Below are 23,399 nucleotides of genomic sequence, written 5' to 3' on the forward strand. Positions count from 1 at the left end.
AATATATGTACCCCCATGTTCATAGCAGCACTATTTACAATAGCTCAGATCTGAAAACAGCCCAAGTGTCCATCAGTAGACAAATGGATAAAAAAGCTGTGGTACATATACACAATGGAGTACCATGCAGCTGTAAGAAAGAAAGATCTCTTATCCTTTGAGACGACATGGAGGGACCTGGAAAGTATTATCCTAAGTGAAACAAGCCAAGCAGAAAAAGACAAATATCACATGATCTCACTTATATATGGAATATAATGAATATAACAGTCTGAGGAATTGGGTAGACCCAGAAACACGGAAGTAGGGTACAGACTGACAACCCTCAGAAGAGGGAGTGCTGGGGGGTGGGAAGAGATAAACCACAGAACTTAAATGCATCTATGCATAACCAATGGACATGGACAACAAAGCCAGCAATGGGCGGGGGCGGGGGGAGGAGGATGTCAATGGGGTAAAAAAGTGAAAACATCTGTAACAAAAATAAAATTAAAAAATAAATATATAAAAATAAAGTTTATAGAAATTTAAATGAAAAAAAAATAAAGTGAGTCTTTTGTAGGCAACATATAATTGGATCATGGTTTTTTATATATTGTTTCAACTATGTCTTTTGATGATGAATTTAATCTATTTACATCTAAAGTGATTACTGCTCAGGAAATATTTCTTTTGTCATTTTTATTTGTTTTTTTATTTTTGGATATTATAGCCTTATGCCTTCATTTCCTTCATTTCTTTCATTACTGCCTTTTTTGTGTTTAGTTGATTTTGTAGTGACATATTCTATAGATATTTTTCTTTTGTTTCTTATGGGATTACATATAACATCCTAACTTTATAATGATCTATTTTGAATTTATACCTACTTAACTTCAGTTGCATAGAGAAGCTCAACTCCTTTAGAGCTCCCCTCTCTTTCTTTATGTTACTAATATCACAAATTATATCTTTATATATTATGTACCCATTAACATTGATATGTAATTATTTTTATGCATGTGTCTTTTAAATCCTGTAGGCAATAAAGGGTTACAAATTTGAAGATAGATATAGATTAACATATTCATGGACCTTAACAAGTTTCAAGTAGGCTAAACCTAAAGAGCTACATACCAAGTCACATTATATTTAAACTTTTGAAAGCAACAAAAGAAAAGTGACTCATCATGTACAAGGGGTTCTCAATATGATTGTGAGAGAATTTTCTCAGCAGAAACTAGGCATTCCAGGAGGCAGTGAGATGATATATTTAAAGTGCTCAAAGGGAAAAAAAATGTCAACTGAGAATTCTATATCTGGCAAAACTATCCTTTAAAAACAAAGGAGAAATTAAGATATTCCCAGGTAAACAAAAACTAAAGGAGTTCATTATCACTAGATCTGCAATACAAGAAATGCTAAAAAGAGTTTTTAAAGTTGAATTGAAAGGATGCTAGACAGTAAGTTCAAGCCATACAAAATATGAAGTTCTCGGGTAAAGGTTAATACATGGAAATATATTAAAATAGTATTACTCTGCTCTGGCCAGTTTGGCTCAGCCATTAGAGGGTTGGTCCTTGGACTAAAAAGTCTCAGGTTTGATTCTGGTTAAGGGCATGTACCTTGATTGCGGTTCAGTCCCTGGCCTAGTCGGGGTCATGCGAGAGGCAACCAGTTGATGTGTCTCACATTGATGTTTCTCTTTCGCTTTGTCTCTCCCTGTCTCCCTCCCACTCTACCTGAAGATAAATGGAAAAATATCCTCGGGTGAGGATTACAAAGAAATAATATTACTCTGCTCTTTCCATTCAGTGGGGGAAAGGACAGGAACTGGCTACTGCTTCCTGATTATACTAGCAAGAGCAAGTAAAAACACCATGACATTTTCTACAGTTTTGAGTATGGCTTTTCTGGATTGAATATTTCATTGGTTGCTGAAGATCATTGACTGCTTTCTGGAACTTCAATAAAGTTATTTTAGTCACTTTCTAGTTGATTTTTAAAAAATGTTTCTGTTGAGGAACAGGTTCTTGAGTTTCCTAGTCTATCACCTTGTTGACATTACTCTCATATTAATTTTAATAAACTTTTTATATAGAATAGTTTTAGATTTATCAAAAAAATCAAAGAGAGTTCCCATAAATCATTTTTGTTTTTCTAACATTCGCAGAGGTTTGTTGAAATTTGTAAATGAATTGTAAATGAAGTGATATAGAAAATTCAGAGGAATGGCCAAGAAAGGAAAGCAAGCACAAAATGCTACAGTAGCAAACAAACCCAAATTCTCAGTAGCTTTAAATAATAAAGATTTATTTCTCGTTCAAGTTACAAGCCCAACCAAGCCATCGGGAGGGTTCTGTCGTTCACTAATGAACATTCATAGTCCCAGATCAACAGGGAAGTCATCATTTTTAATGTTGCTGGTCATCATGCCAGTGGAAAGAGAAATTGCTATACTCTTCATCAGAAAGCTTCTGTTGCCCATTTCACTGTCAAAGAGAAGTCTTATAGTCATGCCAACTTCAGTGGGAGAGGAAAGTTTGTTTCTACCATATAACTGAAGTCTAAGAGCCAGAAATATTAGAGGTGGAGCTATTGGTAAAGGCAAGGTCTAGGGTAAGTCCTTGAGAAAGAGCATAAAAGATAGGATGAAAGACAAGGCATCTGAAGGAGAAACAATAAAGGAATGAAAGTTTAGAGTGCAGGACAGATTGTCTATGTGCATATGGAAATTATTAAGAATTAAGACAAAGGTAATGTTGATTAGAGTGACAGAAAACCAGGAGATAAAATTAATCAGAAGTAAAGTGAAGTAACCCTAAGGGTCATCATACAGCTCTAACTATGAGGGCTAGAGGAAGATGACATGATTTTAAAAGCTGAGGCATTTTAGGGAGGGGAAGAAAGGAGAACAGTTAGAAAGAAAAAAATGAGAAGCAAGGAAGACACTCAGGCTACCTCCAGACCCAGAAGTTAGAGGGCTAAAATTAACTGCCACATAAGAAGCCTGTAGAAGAGACATAGTACTCAGGGGAAATCCAGATGTTGGGAAAGTGAAAAAAAATGTTCAGAGAAGAAGTTCAGGGCATAAAGGATTTTACTTAATGAGTTTCAGGGGACACAGTGCAAGATTTCATCTGTTGGAGAGGGATGGGAGATGGGGACATAAAACAATGTGCTGAGCTATATAGGGATTCAGTACAGAAGATGAGGGGTGACCTGGGAGTAGGAGACCACTGATGGAAATGTACATAAACATAGATAAAGGTCTTCATGAGATTAGCCTGGTGAATGGCAGTGACAAATTTGTGAAGGTTAATAAATGTAAAAGGATGGAAATCATGGCTTCTTCTTTCCCTGTGGAGATGGAGGTAGGGTTGAGCAGTTTCTTGACACCTGTGAATGTAAGTAAAATGGTCTGGGAGACTAGGTCATACTTTGAGTAATCATGGAAAACTCTCTCTTCTCTACCTACAGATTGGTCAGCTGCACCTGACCTGGACTGGAGACAAACTGAAGAAATACAGGGGAGAATGTATAAAATATGGATACCATTACTTCTGACAGAAAGAAGTTCAAAAGGTACACTCAACAAAATATATGTAACAATTTTTATATATAATTCCATAAAACTGATGTTAAAATTTTTATATTCATATGTGGTAGTAGAAGTTCTCCTGTGATTGCTATATTCTTCTCAGTGAAGTAGAAAGCAAGTGGATCATTTGGAGGAGGAAAAAGAAGATGTAGAGCTGTTGATATTGAATGTCTCTATTCATGAAAATTGTATATCTCTCCATTCAGTTCATTCCTTTCCCCCCACCATTTAAAAGTTCTCCATATAACCCTGGCTGGTTTGGCTCAGCGGTTAGAGCATCGGTCTGCGGTCCAGTGAGACCCGGGTTCGGTTCCCGCTAAGGGCACATACCTCGTTTGCAGTTTGTCCCTGGCCCTGGTTGGGTCATGCGGGTGGCAGTCACTCGATGTGTCCCTTTCACATTGATGTTTCTCTCTCTCTCTCTCTCTCTCTCTTTCTTTCTCTCTCTCTCTCTCTTCCTCACTCTCCCTCTCAATCTATCTGAACAACAAAAAAAATGTCCTCGGGTGAGGATAAAAAAAAGTTCTCTATATAAAAATCCTACAGACCTTTTGTTACATTTATTTTGAGGTTATTAATTTATTTTTGTTACTAATGTAAGTATATCTTTTTTTTACTTTTTCTATTGTTAATCTCTAGAAATATATTTGATTGTTGTATATTAATCTAACCACCTTGTCAAACTATCATTAATTTCAATAATTTTTCTGTGAGTGCTTTTGGATTTTTTATGTAAATAACTATGTCACCTGGAAATAATGAATTCTATTTCTTCTGTTCCAATCCTTATATCTTCTCTTCTTTTAAACTAAATGTTCCTGGCCATGCCTTCATATCATGCAGAACAGAGTCAGTGATCCACTGAGTTTTTAACTTTAACATTTATAGTTTTTACTTCTATAAGTTCTGTTTCATTTTACAGTCTGTATGGTCTTTTTCATTCTTATTCTTTCCTTATTTTTATTTTCATTTTTCATTGAATTTAATCCCTCATTATACAGCCATTTTATACTCTGCATCAGAAAAATAAAAATATCTAATATCTTTGAGACTCTAAATCTAGCATTTATTGTATCTATTGGTTCTCCTTTATGGTGGTTTGTTTCCTTGTGCATTTGGTAATTCTTTTATTATAAAATCCTACGTGGTTGCACTAATCTGTGAGGATCTTGATGGCCTAAATTGAGGGTGTGTTACTCATGAGATATTCGAGAAACCTAACTTAGTTCAAGATTCCTCATTTTGGGATGGAGTTAACATTTACTCTGTTGATCACAACTGCTGGTATTGACAATTGCTGGGCAAATTTAACTTTCAAGTTTGCTTATAATTCAACTGGTTTCAAAGCATTGTTTTATTAATGATTTTTTTCAATTAAACTTTTTTTTTGAGAAAATTATGGATTCATATGAAGATGTAAGAAATAATATGAAGTTACCCCGTGTATTCTTTACCCAGTTTCCCCTAATGGTAACATCCTGCAACACTACAGTACAATATTACAACCAGGATATTGACGTTGATACAGATACAGAACATCTTCATCACCAGAAGAATCGCTCATGTTGCCCTTTTATGGCCACACCCACTGTCTTTGTATCCTTATCCCCTTTAACTCCTAGTGCTAATTTGTTTTTGTTTTTTAATTTATTTTTATTGTTGAGGGTATTGTAGATGTCCCCCATTTCGCCTCTCTTTGTCCCCCTCTGCCGAGCTCCCACCCCACCCCAACCCTTTACTTCACTATTGTCTGTGCCTGTAGGCTATGTATGTATGCTTATAAGTTTTTTGGTTAATCTCTTCCTGCCCTGTCCCTTCTCTCTGAGATCTGTTAGTCTGTTCCATGTTTCTATGTCTCTGGAGTCAGTTTATTTTGTTCATTAGATTCCAGATATAAGTGAGGTCGGTTAATCTCTTCCTGCCCTGTCCCTTCTCTCTGAGATCTGTTAGTCTGTTCCATGTTTCTATGTCTCTGGAGTCAGTTTATTTTGTTCATTAGATTCCAGATATAAGTGAGGTCATGTGATGTTTGTCTTTCTCTGACTGGCTTATTTCACTTAACATAATAATCTCCAGATCCATCCATGCTGTCCCAAAGGATAAGAGACCCTTCTTTTTTACAGCTGTGTAGTATTCCATTTTGTAAAGGTACCACAGCTCTTTTTATCCACTCATCTACTGATGGGCACTTGGCTGTTTTCCAATCTTAGCTATTGTAAATAAGCTGCTAAAAACATGTTCTCCATTTTTATGATTTTTTAATTTTAAGAATGTTATACCCCTGGCCAGTGAGGCTAAGTTGGCTGGGCATTGTCCTGTGCACTGAAGGTTTGCTGGTTCAATTCCGATCAGGGCACATGCCCCGGTTTTGGGCTTGATCTCTGGTAGAGGTTGTGCAGGAGGCAGATGATTGATGTCTTGTCCTCACATAAGTGTTTATCTCTCTCTCTCCCTCTTAATTTCTCTCTCTCTAAAATTTCAGTAAAAATAAAAAAAAGCTTTAAAAAACAAAACAAACAAACAAACAAACAAACAAAAACCTCACCTCCAAGTCTGTGCTCAAATTTTCACCTTCTACAGAGAAAAGGGAAAAAAATGTCATAAAAATGAAATCATACAGTATGTCATTTGAGAGGATTTACTTTTTTTGTTCAGTATAATTCTCGGGAGATTCATTCACATTATTGTGTGTATCGGGAATTCATTTCTTTTTATTGCTGCACAGTATTCTATGGTGTAGATGTACCACAGCTTGTTTAACCATTCACCTATTGAAGGACATCTGGATTGTTTCTAGTTTTGAGCTAGTACAAATAAAGCTGCTACAAACATTCATTTATAAGACTTTTGTGTAAGCATAAGTTTCCATTTTTCTGGGATAAATGCCTAGGAGTATAACAGCTGAGTTATATGGTAATTGCATGTTTACTTTTCTTTTTTAAAGAAACTACCAAACTGTTTTCCAGAGTGGCTGTACCATTTTATATTACCACCAGCAATGTATGAGTGGTCCAATTTCTCCTCATTTTCACCAGCATTTGGGGTTGCAATTTTTTATTTTCATCATTCTGATAGATATAGTGATACTTCATTATGGTTTTATTTATTTATTATTTTATTTTTTAAATGTTATGTTTTAATTACAGTTTACCATAATTATTATTTTGTATTAGTTTCAGTTGTACATCATATTGGTTAGATTATAATATACTTTATAAAAAGTATACCCCTCAATATTTTCAGTACCCAACTGGCACCATATATTATTGACTACATTTCTTATGATGTATTTTACAGCCTTTGTGACTATTTTGTAACTACCAATTAGTACTTCTTAATCCCTTCAACTTTTTCACCCAGTCCCCCAACACTTCTCCCCTCTGGCAACCATCAATCTGTTTTCAGTGTCTATGAGTCTGTTTAAATTTTTTTTGTTCATTTATTTTGTTTTTTAGATTCCACATATAAGTGGATTCATGTGGTATTTGTCTTTCTCTGATTGACTTATTTCACTTAGCACAATACCCTCTAGTCTATCTATACTGTTACAAATGTTAAGATTTTATACTTTTTTATGGCCGAAATATATTCTATGTATATATGCACTTCCTCTTCTTTATCCAGTCATCTACTGATGAACATTTAAGTTGCCCCCATATCTTGGCTATTTTAAATAATGCTGCAATGACCATAGGGATGTATATATTCTTTCAAATTAATGTTCTGGATTTCTTTTAATATATGCCAAGAAGTGGAATCACAGGGTCATAAGGCAGTTCCATTTTTAATTTTTTTAAATCTTTATTGTTGTATGTATTACAGATGTTCCTCATTTTCCCCCCATTGACCCCCTCCTCCCCACTCCTGCCCCCTGTCCCGCCTTTTCCCACACTATTGTCTGTGTCCATTGGTTATGCATATAAGTTCTTTGGTTTCTTTCTTTCTACCCACCCCCCACAACCCCTTTCCCTTTGAGGTTTGTCATTCTAGCAATGAATTTGTACTTCTTAATCCCTTCACCTTTTTCACCCATTCCCCCAACCCCCTCCCATCTGGCAACCAACAACATGTACTTTGTATCTATGAGAATGTTTCTGTTCTGTCTGTTTATTTTATTTGTAGATTCCATTGTCGGTAGATATGTATTCATTCCCATTTTGTTTGTTCATATATTTTATCTTTTTCTTCAAAAAGACACTTCATCATTTCATATAATAATGGTTTGGTGGTGATGAACTCCTTTAACTTTTTCTTGTCTGGGAAAGTCTTTATATGGCCATCGATTCTAAATGACAGCTTTGCAGGGTAGAGTAATCTTGGTTGTAGGTTCTTGCTTTTCATCACCCTGAATATTTCTTGCCACTCCCTTCTGGCCTCCAAAGTTTCTTTTGAGAAATCAGCTGACAGCCTTATGGGAACTCCCTTGTAGGTAACTAGCTGCTTTTCTCTTGCTACTTTTAAGATTCTCTTTTTGTCTTGAACCTTTTGCATTTTGATGATGATGTGTCTTGGTGTGGGCCTCTTGGGGTTCATCTTGTTTGAAACTCTCTGTGCTTCCTGGACTTGTATGTCTGTTTCCTTCACCAAGTTAGGAAAGTATTCTGCCATTATTGTTTCAAACAGGTTTTCAATTTCTTGTTCTCTCTCTTCTCCTTCTGGCACCCCCAAGATGCAAATGTTGGCATGCTTGAAGTTGTCCCAGTGGCTCCTTACACTATCCTCATTTTTTTGGATTCCTTTACTTTTTGCTGTTCTGATTGGGCGTTTTTTGCTTCCTTATGTTCCAAATCGATGGTTTGCTTCTTGGATTTACGTACTCTACTATTCAATCTTTGTAAATTATTCTTTATTTCAGTTAAAGCCTCCTTCGTTTCTAACTGTGCATCCATACTTTCTGAATGGTCTTTTTTTATGCTTTTGAGGACCTCACTAAGTTCACTGAGTAAACTTATAAGCAGTATTTTGAACTCAGCATCTGTTAGGTTGCTTATCTCCATTTCACTTAATTCTTTTCTTGGGGTTTTGGTCTGTTCTTTCATTTGGAACATGTTTCTTTGTCTCCTCATTTTGGCTGCCTCCCTGTGTTTGTTTCTGTGTATTAATGAGCGGTATGGGTCTAGCTGAGACCAGATGCTGCTCATTTGAAAGAATTTAGGAAAAACCTGAAGCAGGATCCAAGACAGGCCAATCCTATGGTTAAGCAACTGGCAACAGCTTGGATGGGCCTGAAAGTTGGGCAGGGCGGGGCCTCAGAGAGTCACCAGGACGGGGCTACCAGTGTGAGCCAGGTTGCTGGAGTCCCAGATATGGCAGCTGTCTGCCACCCCAGGGAAGGGCTCACCAAAGGAACAAAGGCCTCTGGCAGCAGGTTTGTCCCAGAGAAAGCCCCCTCTCCAGCCCTCAATCCAGTGCCAAACAGCTCAGTTCTTCCCTGTATGTCTGTGGGGCCCCTCGAGCTGCCTCCCTTCCAAGCTTAGAGGGAGAGAGTCCAATAAGTTTGTGGGTGGGCCCTTTAAGGAGCTGCCTGGGGCTCCAGCTGCTTCAGCTTCCCTGAGCCTCAGTTCCTGCTGGTTTTTCCAGCCAGAAGTTATGGGGACTTCTCTTCCTGGCACTGGAAGCCTGAGCAGGGCACCTGGTGTGGGACGGGGACCCCTCAGTCCTCAGGAAGGACCTTCCCAGCCGAGGTGTCCTCCTGGTTTTTATCCGCAACATGGTGGGTGTGGGACCAGCCCATCTCGCTTCTGCCCCTCATGCCTCCGCCCCTCCTACCAGTCTGCATGTGGCTGCTGCATTAATTCCGTAGTTGTAGGACTTTCATTCAGTTTGATTTCAGGCGGTTTTGAATGATGGTTATTCTGTAGTTTAGTTGTAACTTTGTTGTGGTTGTGGGAGAACACGATACCGCGTTTTACCTATCCGCCATCTTGACCGGAAGTCTCTCTTCAGTCTCTCATAATTTTCAGAGTACAGGTTTTTTAACTTTTGGATTACATATATTCCTAGGAATTTTATTTTATTTTTAATACAATTGTAAATGGGATTGCTTTCTAAGTTTCCCTTTTTAATAGTTTATTATTGGTGTATATACAAGCAACCAATTTCTGAATATTGGTTTTTTTGCCTGCTACTTTACAGAATTCCTTTATCTAGTAGTTTTTTTGGTGGAATCTTTAGGGTTCTATATACAGTATCATGTGATCTGCAAATAATGACTGTTTTACTTCTTTCTTTCCAATATTGATGTCATTTATTTCTTCTTTTTGTCTGATTGCTATGGCTGGGACTTCCAGTTGTATGTTGAAAAAAGAGTGGTGAAAGTGAATGTCCCTATCTTGTTCCTGTTTCTTTTTTTTTGTTTTTTGTTTTTTTTTGTTTTAAAGATTTTAGTTTTTCTCTGTTAAATATGATGTTAGCTGTGGTTTCTTGTATGGTTTTTATTATGTTATGTTGCGGTGTATTCCTTCTTTTTTCGTTTTGCTTAGAATTTTTATCATAAATGGGTGCTGGATTTTATCAGATGCTTTTTCTGCAGCTACTGGTATGATCATGTGATTTTTGTCTTTTATTTTGCTTATGTGGTGTATCACATTAATTGATTTGCAGTTATTATATCATTGTTGCATCCCAGGAATAAATCCCACTTGATCATGGTATATAATATTTTTAATGTATTCTGAATTCGGTTTGCTAATATTTTGTTGAAGATTTTTGCATCTATGTCTATCAGGGATGGTAGCCTGTACTTCTCTTTCTTTGTATTATTGTCTTTATCTGATTTTGGGATTAGTATAATGCTGGTCTCCTAATATGAGTTTGGGAACATATTCTCCTCTTGAATTTTTTGGAATAGTTTGAGAAGGATATGTGTTACTTCTTCTTTGAATGTTTGGTAAAATTGACCTATGGAGACAGCTGATCCAGGACTTTTGTTTGTTAGGAGTTTTTTGATAACTTCTTCAATTTTATTAATTATAATTGGTATGTTCATATTTTCTGTTTCTTCTTGATTTAGTTTTGGAGGATTTCATGTTTCTAGGAATTTGTCCATTTCTTCCAGATTGTCCAATTTGTTGGCATAGAGTTGTTCATAACATTTTTGCATAATCCTTTTTACTTTTGTGGTGTCAGTAGTTACTTCTCTTTCATTTCTGATTTTATTTATTCGGGTCTTCTTTCTCTTTTTCTTGATAAGTCTGGTTAAAGGCTTATGAATATTGTTTATCTTTTCAAAGAACTGCTCTTCTTTCATTGATATTTTGTGTGCTTTTTAAAAACTTTGTTTTGGCCCTGGCCGGTTTGGCTCAGTGGTTAAAGCGTCGGCCTGCGGTCCTGAGAGACCCGGGTTCGGTTCCCGCTAAGGGCGTGTACCTCGGTTGCAGTTTGTCCCCGGCTCTGGTCAGTTGTGCGGGTGGCAGCCACTCGATGTGTTCCTTTCACATCGATGTTTCTCTCTCTCTCTCTCTCTCTGTTCCTCTCTCTCCCTCCAACTCTACCTGAACAAAAAATGGAAAAATGTCCTCAGGTGAGGATAAAAAACAAACAAACAAACAAAAAACTTCGTTTTGCTTATTTCTGCTCAGAATTTATTAATTTTTTCCTCTACTCATTTTGATCTTTGTTTGTTGTTCTCTTTCTAGTTCCTTTCGGTGTAAGGTCGGATTGTTTATTTGAGATTTTTCTTATTTCTTGAGATAGGCTAATAATGCTATGAATTTACTTCTTAGGACTGCTTTTGCTCTTTCCCATAAGTTTTGAGTTGTTGTGTTCCCATTTTCATTTGTCTTAAGGTATCTTTTGACTTATTCATTGGTCTCATTGTTAACCCATTCATTGTTTAGTAACCCATTCATTGTTATTTGACCTCCATGTGTTTGTGTGTTTTTCGGTTTATTTTCCTTGTAATTGATTTCTAGTTTTATGTTTGCAATCAGAAGATGCTTGATATGATTTCAATCTTCTTATATTTATTTATTAAGACTTGTTTTTTCTCCTAATATGTAGTCTATCCTAGAAAATGTTCCATGTGTACTTGAAAAGAATGTATATTCTACTGTGTTGGGGTAAAAAGCTCTGAGGCTATCAAATCCGTGTTATCTAGAGTGTCCTTTAAGACTACTGTTTCCTTGTTGATTTTCTGTCTGCAAGACCTATCCATTGCTGTCAATAGGGTGTTAAAATCCCCTACTGTGAATGTATTACTGTCAATCTCTCTTTATGTTCTCCAAGATTTTTTTTTTTTACATATTTATGTGCTCCTATGTTGGATGGATAAATGGTTACAAGAGTTATATCCTCTTGTTGCACCAATCCCTTTGTAATTATGTAATCTCCTTCTTTTTCTCTTATTAAAGCAATTGTTTTATTTTTTTAATTTTTACATTTTATTGAAATCTTTTTGTTACAGATATTTCTCCTTTTTCCCCCATTGTCACCTTCCTCCCCACCTCATCCCCAGCTTTGTTGTCTATGTTCATTGGTCATGCATACATGCATATAAGTTCTGTGGTTTATCACACCCCCCCCCAATACCCTCTCTTCTGAGGTTTGTCAGTCTGTACCCCATCTCTATGTCTCTGGGTCAATTTGGTTCATCAGTTTATTTAGTTCATTATATTTCACAAATAAGTGAGATCATGTGATATTTGTCTTTCTCTGCTTGGCTTGTTTCACTTAGCATAATACTCTCCAGGTCCTTCCATGCCATCTCAAAGGATAAGAGATTTTTCTTCTGAGAAAAAGAAATACAGCTGCATAGTATTCCATTGTGTACATGTACCACAGTTTTTTATCCAATCATCTGCTTATGGACACTTGGGTTGTTTCCAGATCTTAGCTATTATAAATAGTGCTGCTATGAACATAGGGGTACATATATTCTTTCTGATTGGTGTTTCAGATTTCTTAGGGTATATTCCTAGAAGTGGAATCACTGGGTCAAATGGAAGTTCAATTTTTAAATTTTTGAGGTAACACCATAGTGTTTTCCATAGTGGCTGCACCTGTCTGCATTCCCACCAGCAGTATACTAGAATCCCCTTTTCTCCACACCCTCGCCAACACTTGTTGTTTGATGATGTGTTGATGGCGGCCATTCTGACAGGTGTGAGGTGATACTTCATTGTTGTTTTAATTTGCATCTCTCTGATGATTAGTGACATTGAGCATTCTTTCATATGCCCTCAGTTCATTTACTGCAGAAATAAAGATCTCAATTACAGATGTCACAATCTTCAAAGAGCAGGAGTGAAGTATTATACTATTTGGTTATTAAACATGTCTGGCTACCTTCCCTGGAGTCATAATGGTAGAAAGAGGGCAGCAAGAAAAACCAGTTTCTCAACATGAGAAGTTGATTCTCCAGGGTTCTAATTCCCATTCAACAATCATATATTGAGAATATTTTTTATATATGTGATCTAATGTATTTCTTCTAACAGATTTTTTAGAGATAAGGAAAATGGAACATTCATGTATCTCTTACCTCCAACCGAACACTGTCTCCATTATGGGGCAATCACCCTTATGGATGTGTTTGTGATGGGCTGAACTGTGCTTCCATCCCAAAATCCATAGGTTGAAGCCCTAACCCACAGGACCTGGGAATGTGACTGTTTTTGGAGATAGGGTCTTTAAAGAGGTAATAAAGTTAGAATGAGGGCATAGGATTAGGCCTTAATCCAATAGGACTAATGTCCTTATAAGATGATGAGGTTAGGACCAGACACAGAGGGAAGATCATGTGAAGACACAGGAAAAAGACAGCTATCTATAAGCCAAGGAGAGAGGCCTCAGAAGAAACCAACTCTATTAGCACCTTGATCTCAGACTTCCAGCCTCCAAAACTGAAGGAGTAATTCTTTTGTTTAAGACCCACAGTCTGAGGTACTCTGTTCCGACAGCCCAAGCAGACTGACATAGACTTTCATTACATATTAAAGTTGCAATTTCTCTTGGTTGGTATGAAACTCTAGGTGGTAGGTTGTGAGGAAAATGCACAGAGGCCGGGGCTAATCCCAGGCAGCATTCTAGGTGGGGTTAGTTTCTGCCTGCCCTGGATCCCTTTCCCTCTGTTCAAAGCCCATTGTCCCATAGTTGCTGCCAAGTCTTTTATTATTTATTTTTAATAAATTGATTTGAGAGAGAGAGAGATGACTTCTGGTCAAGATGGTGGGGTAGGTAAATGTGATATCGCATCCTCCCACAACCATATCAAAGTTACAACTAAACTACAGAACAACCATCATTAAAATCACCTGAAATCAAGCTGAATGGAAGTCCTACAACTATGGAATTAAATAAGCAGCCACATGGAGACTGGTAGGAGGGGTGGAGGCAGATAGGCTGGTCCTACACCCATGTGTGGTGGATAAAAATTAGGAGGACACCTCGGCTGGGAAGGTCCTCCCTGAGGACTGAGGGGTCCCTGTCCCACACCAAGCACCCCACTGAGGGTTCCAGTGCCAGGAAGAGAAGTCCCCATCACTTCTGGCTGGTAAAATCAGCGGGAACTGAGGCTCAGGGACGCTGAGGCAGCTGGAGCCTCAGGCAGCTCCTCTTAAAGGGCCTGCACACGAACTTATGAACTCACTCCCTCTAAGCCTGGAGGGGAGGAAGCTCGAGGCGCACCAGAGACATACAGGGAAGAACTGAGCTGTTTGGCATTGGAGCAAGGGCTGGAGAGGGGGCTTTCTCTGGGAAAGACACTGTCAGAGGTCTTTGTTCCTTTGGTGAGCCCTTCCCTGGGGCTGCAGACAGAAGCCATATTTGGGATTACAGCAACCTGGCTCACACTGGTTGCCCTGCCCTGGTGATTCCCAGAGGCCCTGGCCCACCCAAGGTGTTGCCAGTTGCTTTATCATAGGATTGGCCTATCTTGGTTCCTGCTTCAGGTTTTCCTAAATTCTTTCAAACAAGCAGCATCTGGTCTCAGCTAGCCCCATACCTCTTGTTAAGTAATACATAGAAACAAATACAGGGAGTCAGCCAAAATGAGGAAACAAAGAAACAGGTCCCAAATGAAAGAACAGAACAAAATCCCAATAAAAGAACTAAGCGAAAGGGAGATAAGCAACCTAACAGGTGCTGAGTTCAAAACACTGCGTCTAAGGATGCTCAATGAACTTAGTGTGAACCTCACTGAACTTAATGAGGGCCTCAAAAGCATAAAATCAGACCAGTCAGAGATGAAGGAGGCACTAACTGAAATAAAGAATAATTTACACAGATTCAATAATAGAGTAGGTAAAGCCAAGAAGCAAACCATGGACTTGGAATATAAGGAAGCAAAAAACACCAAATCAAAACAGCAAAAAGAAAAAACAATAGAAAAAAATGAGGATAGTGTAAGGAGCCTCTGGGACAACTTCAAGCATGCCAACATTCGCATCTTGGGGGTGCCAGAAGTAGAAGAGAGAGAGAGCAAGAAATTTAAAACCTATTTGAAACAATAATGGCAAAAAACTTCCTTAACTTGGTGAAGGAAACAGACATATAAGTCCAGGAAGCACAGAGAGTCTCAAAGAAGATGAACCCCAAGAGGCCCACACCAAAATACATCATAATCAAAATGCAAAAAGTTCAAGACAAAGAGAGAATCTGAAAAGCAGCAAGAGAAAAGCAGTTAGCTACCTACAAGGGATTCCCATAAGACTGTCAGCTGATTTCTCAAAAGAAACTTTGCAGGCCAGAAGGGAGTGGCAAGAAATATTTATAGTGATAAAACGCAAGAACCTACAACCAAGATTACTCTACCCTGCAAAGCTGTCATTTAGAATCGATGGCCATATAAAGAGTTTCCCAGACAAGGAAAAGCTAAAGGAGTTCATCACCACCAATCCATTATTATATGAAATGTTGAAGGGTCTTCCTGAAGAAAAAGATTAAAAATATAAACAAGCAAAATAGCAATAAATACATATCTATCGACAATAGAATCTACAAACAAAATGAACAGGCAGAACAGAAATATTCTTATAGATATAAAGAACATTTTATTGGTTGCCAATAAAATGGGGTTGGGGGAATGGGTGAAAAAGGTGACGGGATTAAGAAGTACAAATTGGTTGCTAGACTGACAAACCCCAAAGGGAAGGGAGTTGAGGGGTGAGAAGGAATAAACCAAAGAACTTATATGCATAATCAATGGGCACAGACAACAGTGTGGGGAAAGGCAGGAGGGGGACGGGAGTGGGGAGGAGGGGTCAATGGGGGAAAAATGAGGAACATCTATAATGCATTCAACAATAAAGATAAAATTATATATATGAGAATATATATATATTTTCATATATATATAATATAAATGACCAATGTGTAAAGCTAAAGAAATAAAAATTTCATTGCAAAAAAAAATATTTTTTTTTAAAGAGAGAGAGAGAGATGGAGAAACATAGAGAAATTTGTTATTCCACTTATTCATACATTCATTGGTTGATTTTTGTATGTGCCCTGACTGGAGATCGAACCTGCAACCTTGGTGTGTCAGGATGACGCTCTAACCAAATGAGGTATCCGGCCAGGGCTTGCCAAGTCTTAATCATGGAAAGGACTGGTGCAAACGAGGGAATGGAGGATTGAGAAGACAACTCAGGTATATTCTCTGAGCAGCATCTCAGTGATGTGGGGTCTTGCTTCCAACTTTTAGAAAAGCTATGCCTATAACTTAAAAAAAAAAAAAATCCATATAAAGAATGGTGAAGCAAAGTAAAATGAAAGAGAAGAGGAAAAAATTCCAATTTAATGATAGTAACATCACCTTCTATTTGCAAAATACATTATAGGTTAGTAAACACTTAATACTGATGGACATTCTCAACCCTGCATGGTGGAGAGAACAGATGCTATTTTTCTTTTTCCCATTTTGCAGATGAGGCAAGTGCAGGTGAGCGCCTTGTCAGAAAGCATTCAAAGAGTAAGATGTGTGCTCTGGGCGGTTTGACTCAGCGGTTAGAGTGTCGGCCTGTGGTCCAGAGAGACCCAGGTTTGGTTCCCGCTAAGGGCACGTACCTCGGTTCCAGTTTGTCCCCAGCCCTGGTTGGGTCGTACAGGTGGCAACCACTCAATGTGTCCCTTTCACGTCGATGTTTCTCTCTCTCTCTCTCCCTCCCATTCTATCTGAACACAATAAGGAAAAATGTTCTCCACTGATGAAAAAAAAAATGAGTAAGATATGGGAGAGACAGATTCTGCACCTGGAACTGCACAGTGTTCGATGCACATGCTCCTGCTGTCCATTTCTTCTGTGGCTCTTCAATTGGTGAAAATCCTAATATTTCCCTACCATCACCCTTGTGGGGGCTGGCACGAGTTGTGCCTACTATTGGGAGCCCATCCACTGTTCCCTGAGTTCTTTCACTTTGCCCTCTACTCCACAGAAGAGGACCTTGTAATTCTGCCAGGTTGACAGCCATAGCACCTGCTTTGACAGTCCTCAAAGGCCTCCCAGCCAGAAGCCAACAAGAAGGTCAAAGTTGGCTGTGTTTACACCATCCTCCACATGGCTCCCTTTAAAAATCAAAGCTCATGCCCAGCTGGTGTGGATCAGTGGTTGAGCATTGACCCATACACCAAGAGGTTGCCAGTTCGATTCCTGGTCAGGGCACATGCCCATGTGGGTGAAATCCCCAGTGGCCAATCAATGTTCTCACTCATTGATGTTTCTTTCTTTCTTTCTTTCTTTCTTTCTTTCTCTCTCTCTCTCTCTCTCTCTCTCTCTCTCTCTCTCTCTCATCAATACACAAGAAAATAAATAAATAAATAAATAAAAACTCAGCATGCATATATGAAAAACCTACAGTCAACATCATACTCAATGGTCAAAAACTAAAAGCATTTCCCTTAAGAACAGGAACAAGGCAAGGATGCCCACTTTTGCCACTCTTATTTAACATAGTACTGGAAGTCTTAGCCACAGCAATCAGACAGGAAGAAAAAATAAAAGGAATCCAAATTGGAAAAGAAGAAGTGAAACTGTCATTATTTGCAGATGACATGATACTATATGTAGAAAACCCCAAAGACTCCATCAAAAATTTATGGAGTTTGGAAAAGTAGCAGGATACAAAATTAACATCAAGAAATCGATGGCATTCTTATACACCAATGATGAACTCACAAAGAGAAAACTAAGAAAACAATCCCATTTACCATTGTGGCAAAAAGAATTTAAGATACTTAGGAATAAACTTAACCAAAGAAATAAAGAACCTATTCGCAGAAAACTACAGGTCATTGAAAAAAAATAGAGGAAGATATAAAAAGTGGAAGCACATAACCTGTTCATGGATTGGAAGAATTAACATCATTAAAATGTCCATACTACCCAAAGCAATCTATAGACTCAATGCAATCCCCATCAAAATACCAACGGCATACTTCGCAGAATTAAAACAACTACTTCAAAAGTTCATATGGAACCAAAAAAGACCTCGAATAGCCACAGCAATCTTGAAAAAAAAGAACAAAGTTGGAGGGATCACATTACCAGATTTCAGGTTATACTACAAAGCCACTATAATCAAAACAGCCTGGTACTGGCACAAGAACAGGCGTATAGACCAGTGGAACAGAACAGAGAATCCAGAAATGGACCCAAGGCAACATGCTCAATTAATATTTGACAAAGGTGGCAATAGCATACAGTGGAGTGAGGACAGCCTCTTTAATAAATGGTGTTGGGAAAATTGGACAGCTACATGCAGAAAAATGAAACTAGACCATCAACTTACAACATACACAAGAATAAACTCAAAATGGATAAAAGACTTAAATGTGGCTCATGAATTCATAAAAATCCTAGAAGAAACTGTAGGCAACAAAATGTCAGACATCATACGCAGCAGAATTTTCACGGACACATCACCTAAGATAATAGAAACAAAGGAGAAAATGAACACATGGGACTACATCAAACTCAAAAGCTTCTGCACAGCAAAAGATACAATCATCAAAACGGAAAGGCTACGCACTGTACGGGAGAGCATAATTGCCAATGATATATCAGATAAGGGGTTAATTTCCAATATATATAGAATGCTCATACAACTCAACAAAAGGAAGACAAAGAACCCAATTAAAAAATGGGCAGAGGAACTAAATAGACACCTCTCCAAACAGGACATGCAAATGGCTAAGAGAACTATGAAAAAATGCTCAACATCACTAATCATCAGAGAGATGCAAATTAAAACAACTATGAAGTATCACCTCACACCTGTCAGAATGGCCACCATCAACACATCATCAAACAACAAGTGTTGGCGAGGGTATTGAGGAAAGGGGACTCTAGTACACTGCTGGTGGGAATGCAGACTGGTGCAGCCACTATTGAAAACAATATGGTGTTACCTCAAAAAATTAAAAATTGAACTTCCATGTGACCCAGTGATCCCACTTCTAGGAATATACCCTAAGAAGCCTGAAACACCAGTCATAAAGAATATATGTACCCCCATGTTCATAGCAGCACTATTTACAATAGCTAAGATCTGGAAACGGCCCAAGTGTCCATCAGTAGACAAATGGATAAAAAAGCTGTGGTACATATACACAATGTAGTACTATGCAGCTGTAAGAAGAAAGATCTCTTATTTTTTGAGACTACATGGAGGGACCTGGAAAGTATTATCCTAAGCAAAATAAACCAAATAGAGAAAGACAAGTATCATATGATCTCACTTATTTGTGGAATATAATGAACATAACAGTCTGAGGAATGGGGTAGTCCCAGAGACGTGGAAGTGGGGTACAGACTGACAATCCCCAAGAGAGGGGGTGGTGGGGGAGAGATAAACCACAGAACTTATATGCATGTGTGCATGAACAATGGACATGGACAACACAGCTGGGGACAGGGCAGGGAGGGAGAGGGAGGGGGGAATCAGTGGGGGGAAAAGGAGAAACATGTGTAAGAAAAATAAATAAATTAATTAATTAAAAAAAAAAACTCAGCATGTTTCTCCTCTTTTTATGTTTTGTTAATATTTACCTGAGGACATTTTTCCACTGGTATTTAGAGAGAGTGGAAGTGAGGGAGTGGGGAGAGAGAAAGAAACATCATTTCCAGAGAGATGATCAGCTATCTTCCACATGACCCTGACAGCGTCTGGGGATTGAACCTGCAACCCAGGTATGTGCCCCTCACTGGGAATCGAACCTGTAACCCTTCGGTCTTCGAGCCAATGCTCTAATCCCTGAACCAAATGGGCCAGGGCTCATTACCTCTTTTTAAATTCACAATGTATTGTAAAGGAAAAAGAAAGGTGTTTTTCCTAGCGATGAAGTTTTCAGAAAGATCACTTTTAAGCAGGACTGTAAAATGTTGCTGCTGGAAGGCAGGGATATTTAGAGAATGTGAACTGGAATTCTTGTTTCTAAGCCCTTTATTTAATTTGCATAGTGCTGAGGCATTTGTCATGAGAAGAGCATTTCATAGCTATCGGGTCAAGTGCAATAAACTGGTGAACAACAGCCTGCCATTGAAGTTAATTTGTTTTCAACACTGAAAGATTATTAGTAGGGAAGGCTGTCAGTCATCATCCATAGTTCTTGTTGCTCTGGGCTTTTCGCTCTGGCTATGGAAGAGAAAACAGCTGGGTTGGGGTTTGGAAGGTGCTTCTGGGAGAAACAGTTAGGTATCATTTGGTTGCTAATCTTGCTTCTTGGTTAAGTGCTAGTTTTAATTCTTCCAGGCTGTGTTTCCTTTAGGGAAATACAGGAAACCCCATGGCCATGTTCTCCTCTCTGCCCACAGTATCTTTGCAAATCAGGACCTTCCAATATTTGTGAGAAAATCTGGAAGGCTTGGTCTTTGGGCCAAATTATCAAATAGGGCAAATTCTCAGTGTTTGGAGTCCTCTCCCTCTCCTTGAATTTGGAATTCATGGTCATTTAGGCTGCAGAGTGAGATGTAAAAAGGTGTGGTAGTCCCCATGATTCTGACTCTGGTGTTTCTGCCTCTGTATCATCCCCTTCCCTTGAGTGTGGGCAGGTCCTGTGACTTGCCTACTAACGGATAGACCACGGTGAAGGTGCTGTTCACCTGACTCCATTCCATTGAATAGTCTCTGTCTTCCTAGCAGACTCACTCTCACTCTTCCGCTGGCTTTGAAAAAGCCGACCACCATGCCTGAAGGAATGGAGGGCAGCCTCCTGCTGGCAGCCAGGAAGAAATCTGAAGCTCGCAGTCCTACAACCACAAGTAAATAAACTTTTTCAACAACCAGAGTGGTCCTAGAAGCAGATTCTTCTCGTCAGGCTTCCAGATGAGAACCCAGCCTGACTGTCACCTTAATTATTTTTTTTAATCCTCACCTGATTATATTTTTTCCATTGATTTTTAGAGAAAGTGGAAGGGGAGGCAAGAGAGAGAGAGAGGAGAGAGACATCAGTGTGAAAGAGACACATCGATTGGTTGTCTCCTGCCTGTGCCCCAATCAGGACCAGGGATTGAATCTGTAATCCAGGTATGTACCTTTGACCGGGAATCAAATTCTGTGACCCTTTGATCCTTGGGCCAATGCCCTAACTGCTGAGCCAACAGACCAGGGCTGTCACCTTGATTGCATCTGTGAGAATCTGAGCAGGGCACCAAGTTATACCATGCCCACACCCCTAATGCCCCAGCCACTGGGAGATAACGAATGTGTGTAGTTTAAAGCTGTTAACTTTGTGTTAATTTGTTATGTAGCAATAAATAACTCATGCAAGGAATCTGTGGAATGAATGAATAAAGAAAGCAAGATCACAGGGATGGTATGTAGCTTACTAAAGAAGGCAAACCCTTTGGAAGCAGCTCTTGCATTTAAGGAAGAGGCAACTACTTGGACTTCTTAGCCATCCTGGGGAAAGCACTGGATCTGTCACCTCCTGGAAGGGTGCTCCTGTGAAAGAGCAACCCCGACAAAAGTTGTGGGAAGTGCCGTGGTCATGTGGGAGTGTGCTGGCCCATCTGACTCACAGGAAGCCACTGTGGCTGGATAGGAGAGTAGGTCCGGGAGGTCAGGGAGGGGCCTGAGGAGGTCAGACAGACCTTGAAGCCATCATGGGGAATTTGGCTTTTAGTGAGTGGCATGGGAAGCTGTTCAAGGATTTGAGGAGTGATGGGCGATGACATGACCGGACACATTTTAAAACCATCTGCGAGCCCTGGCCAGTTTGGCTCAGCAGTTAGAGCGTCGGCCTGCGGTCTGGAGAGACCCGGGTTCGGTTCCCGCTAAGGGCACGTACTTCGGTTGCAGTTTGTCCCCGGCCCTGGTTGGTCGTGCGGGTGGCAGCTACTTGATGTGTCCCTTCATGTCGATGTTTCTCTCTCTCTCTCCCTTCCTCTCTCTCCCTCCCACTCTATCTGTACAAAAATAAAATAAAATAAAATAAAATAAAGCCATCTGCGAGTTGTTTAGGAAGGTTGGCCCAGGTCTCTTCACTCTCTCACACCCTCACTGGTGTGAGTCATACTGTATGTCTCCTACAAGAGGAGGCCTTGTCTGAATGAGGGTAGGCTGAGATGTACTGCCCCAAACAGATCCTGGTGTTGTCAGATTCATGAGCAAGAGATTAAACTCAAGGTAACATCCTAGCTGGCACCAGGGTCCTAAGCCCTAAGCAGTACTTGCCCTCCTACCTTCCCTCGTTGTCCCGGGTCCCAGGGTGTCCAGCCCTTTGGAGAATCAGGATTCTGCTCTTTCTTCTAACCTGAACTGTCCCCAGAACCCCCCCTTTCTGCTCCCCTTCCTTCATTAAAGATGTCGTGATTCAGAGGGGTCCGATCAAAGCCAAGGACACCTGGGAGTGGGTAGCTGCAAAGCATGTGTCCCAATGGAGAGCATGTGGATGAAAAGAGTCTCTGATCGTTGGGTTTACGTGAAGGGCACTTTGTGAGCAGTTTATGTGTCCCAGCTCCCTTTACTCCCCAGTGTCCAATGGGGATAAAAAGGCATGGAAGCCTGCTGGTCATATTTAGGGGCAGCCACACACAGTCACCCTTTCCCTGTGGTCTCCCCTTTCCTTGAGCTCCAGACTTACGGACAACAGGAAAGTGTGGTAGGCCCAGGCAGTGCTGGACGCTGTGGTGTCGGGCCTGTGGACTGAACAGGGTGACCTCTAGTGTATGTTCACGGCTGAGCTCAGTGCATTGATCCTAGAAAGGGCTCAGTTCATTAGGAAGGATATTGAGACCAGAAGAGGCATCCTGTTCTCTAGGGAGGCTGTCCCACAGCAGCAGGGATCCTGTCACCATGTTCCATCAGGTCCTGTTGACCTCTCTGTCTAGTGACCATCACTCACTGGGTCTTGGTGATAGCAAGAATGGTGCCAGTCTGAATAGAAATCCTGATATTTGTTCTTTTGAGATAACATGTGTTCTAAATGATGAGACACAGTAGATTCTATCTAGGAGAGGGGTCTTGGAGCTGATCTATACACTGTTAGCCAGAAGCTCTTTCTCCCTGTTGGGAAATGGACTGGCCAGCCTGCAGTACCCAGTTTGATTTTTGAAGATTGAAATAATTCTGTCACTTCACTAAGCTGTATTATCCCATCAAAACCCTCACTGTAACATCACTAGGAGAGTCAGAGAGTCAGATGACAACTTTTTGAATCCTTCTTCTTCTCCTCCAAGGATCCCCTGTCCACCTTGTCTGAGTTCCTGTGGTCCAAGGCTCAGTGCTCTGGAGCCTGGAAAACAGAGTAAGTGACTCCCATGAATCACTGAGCCACACTAAAGTCCAAGAAGTCAATGGGTAAATATTGGTGAAAAATAACCTCATTCTTCTTCTAAAAGTGCAGGAGTGATTTTTCTCTTCCTTGGTCAGCATGGCTTAAC

Source organism: Molossus molossus, unplaced genomic scaffold, assembly GCF_014108415.1.
Source record: "Molossus molossus isolate mMolMol1 unplaced genomic scaffold, mMolMol1.p scaffold_m16_p_12, whole genome shotgun sequence".
In the NCBI taxonomy this organism is placed as follows: Eukaryota; Metazoa; Chordata; class Mammalia; order Chiroptera; family Molossidae; genus Molossus; species Molossus molossus.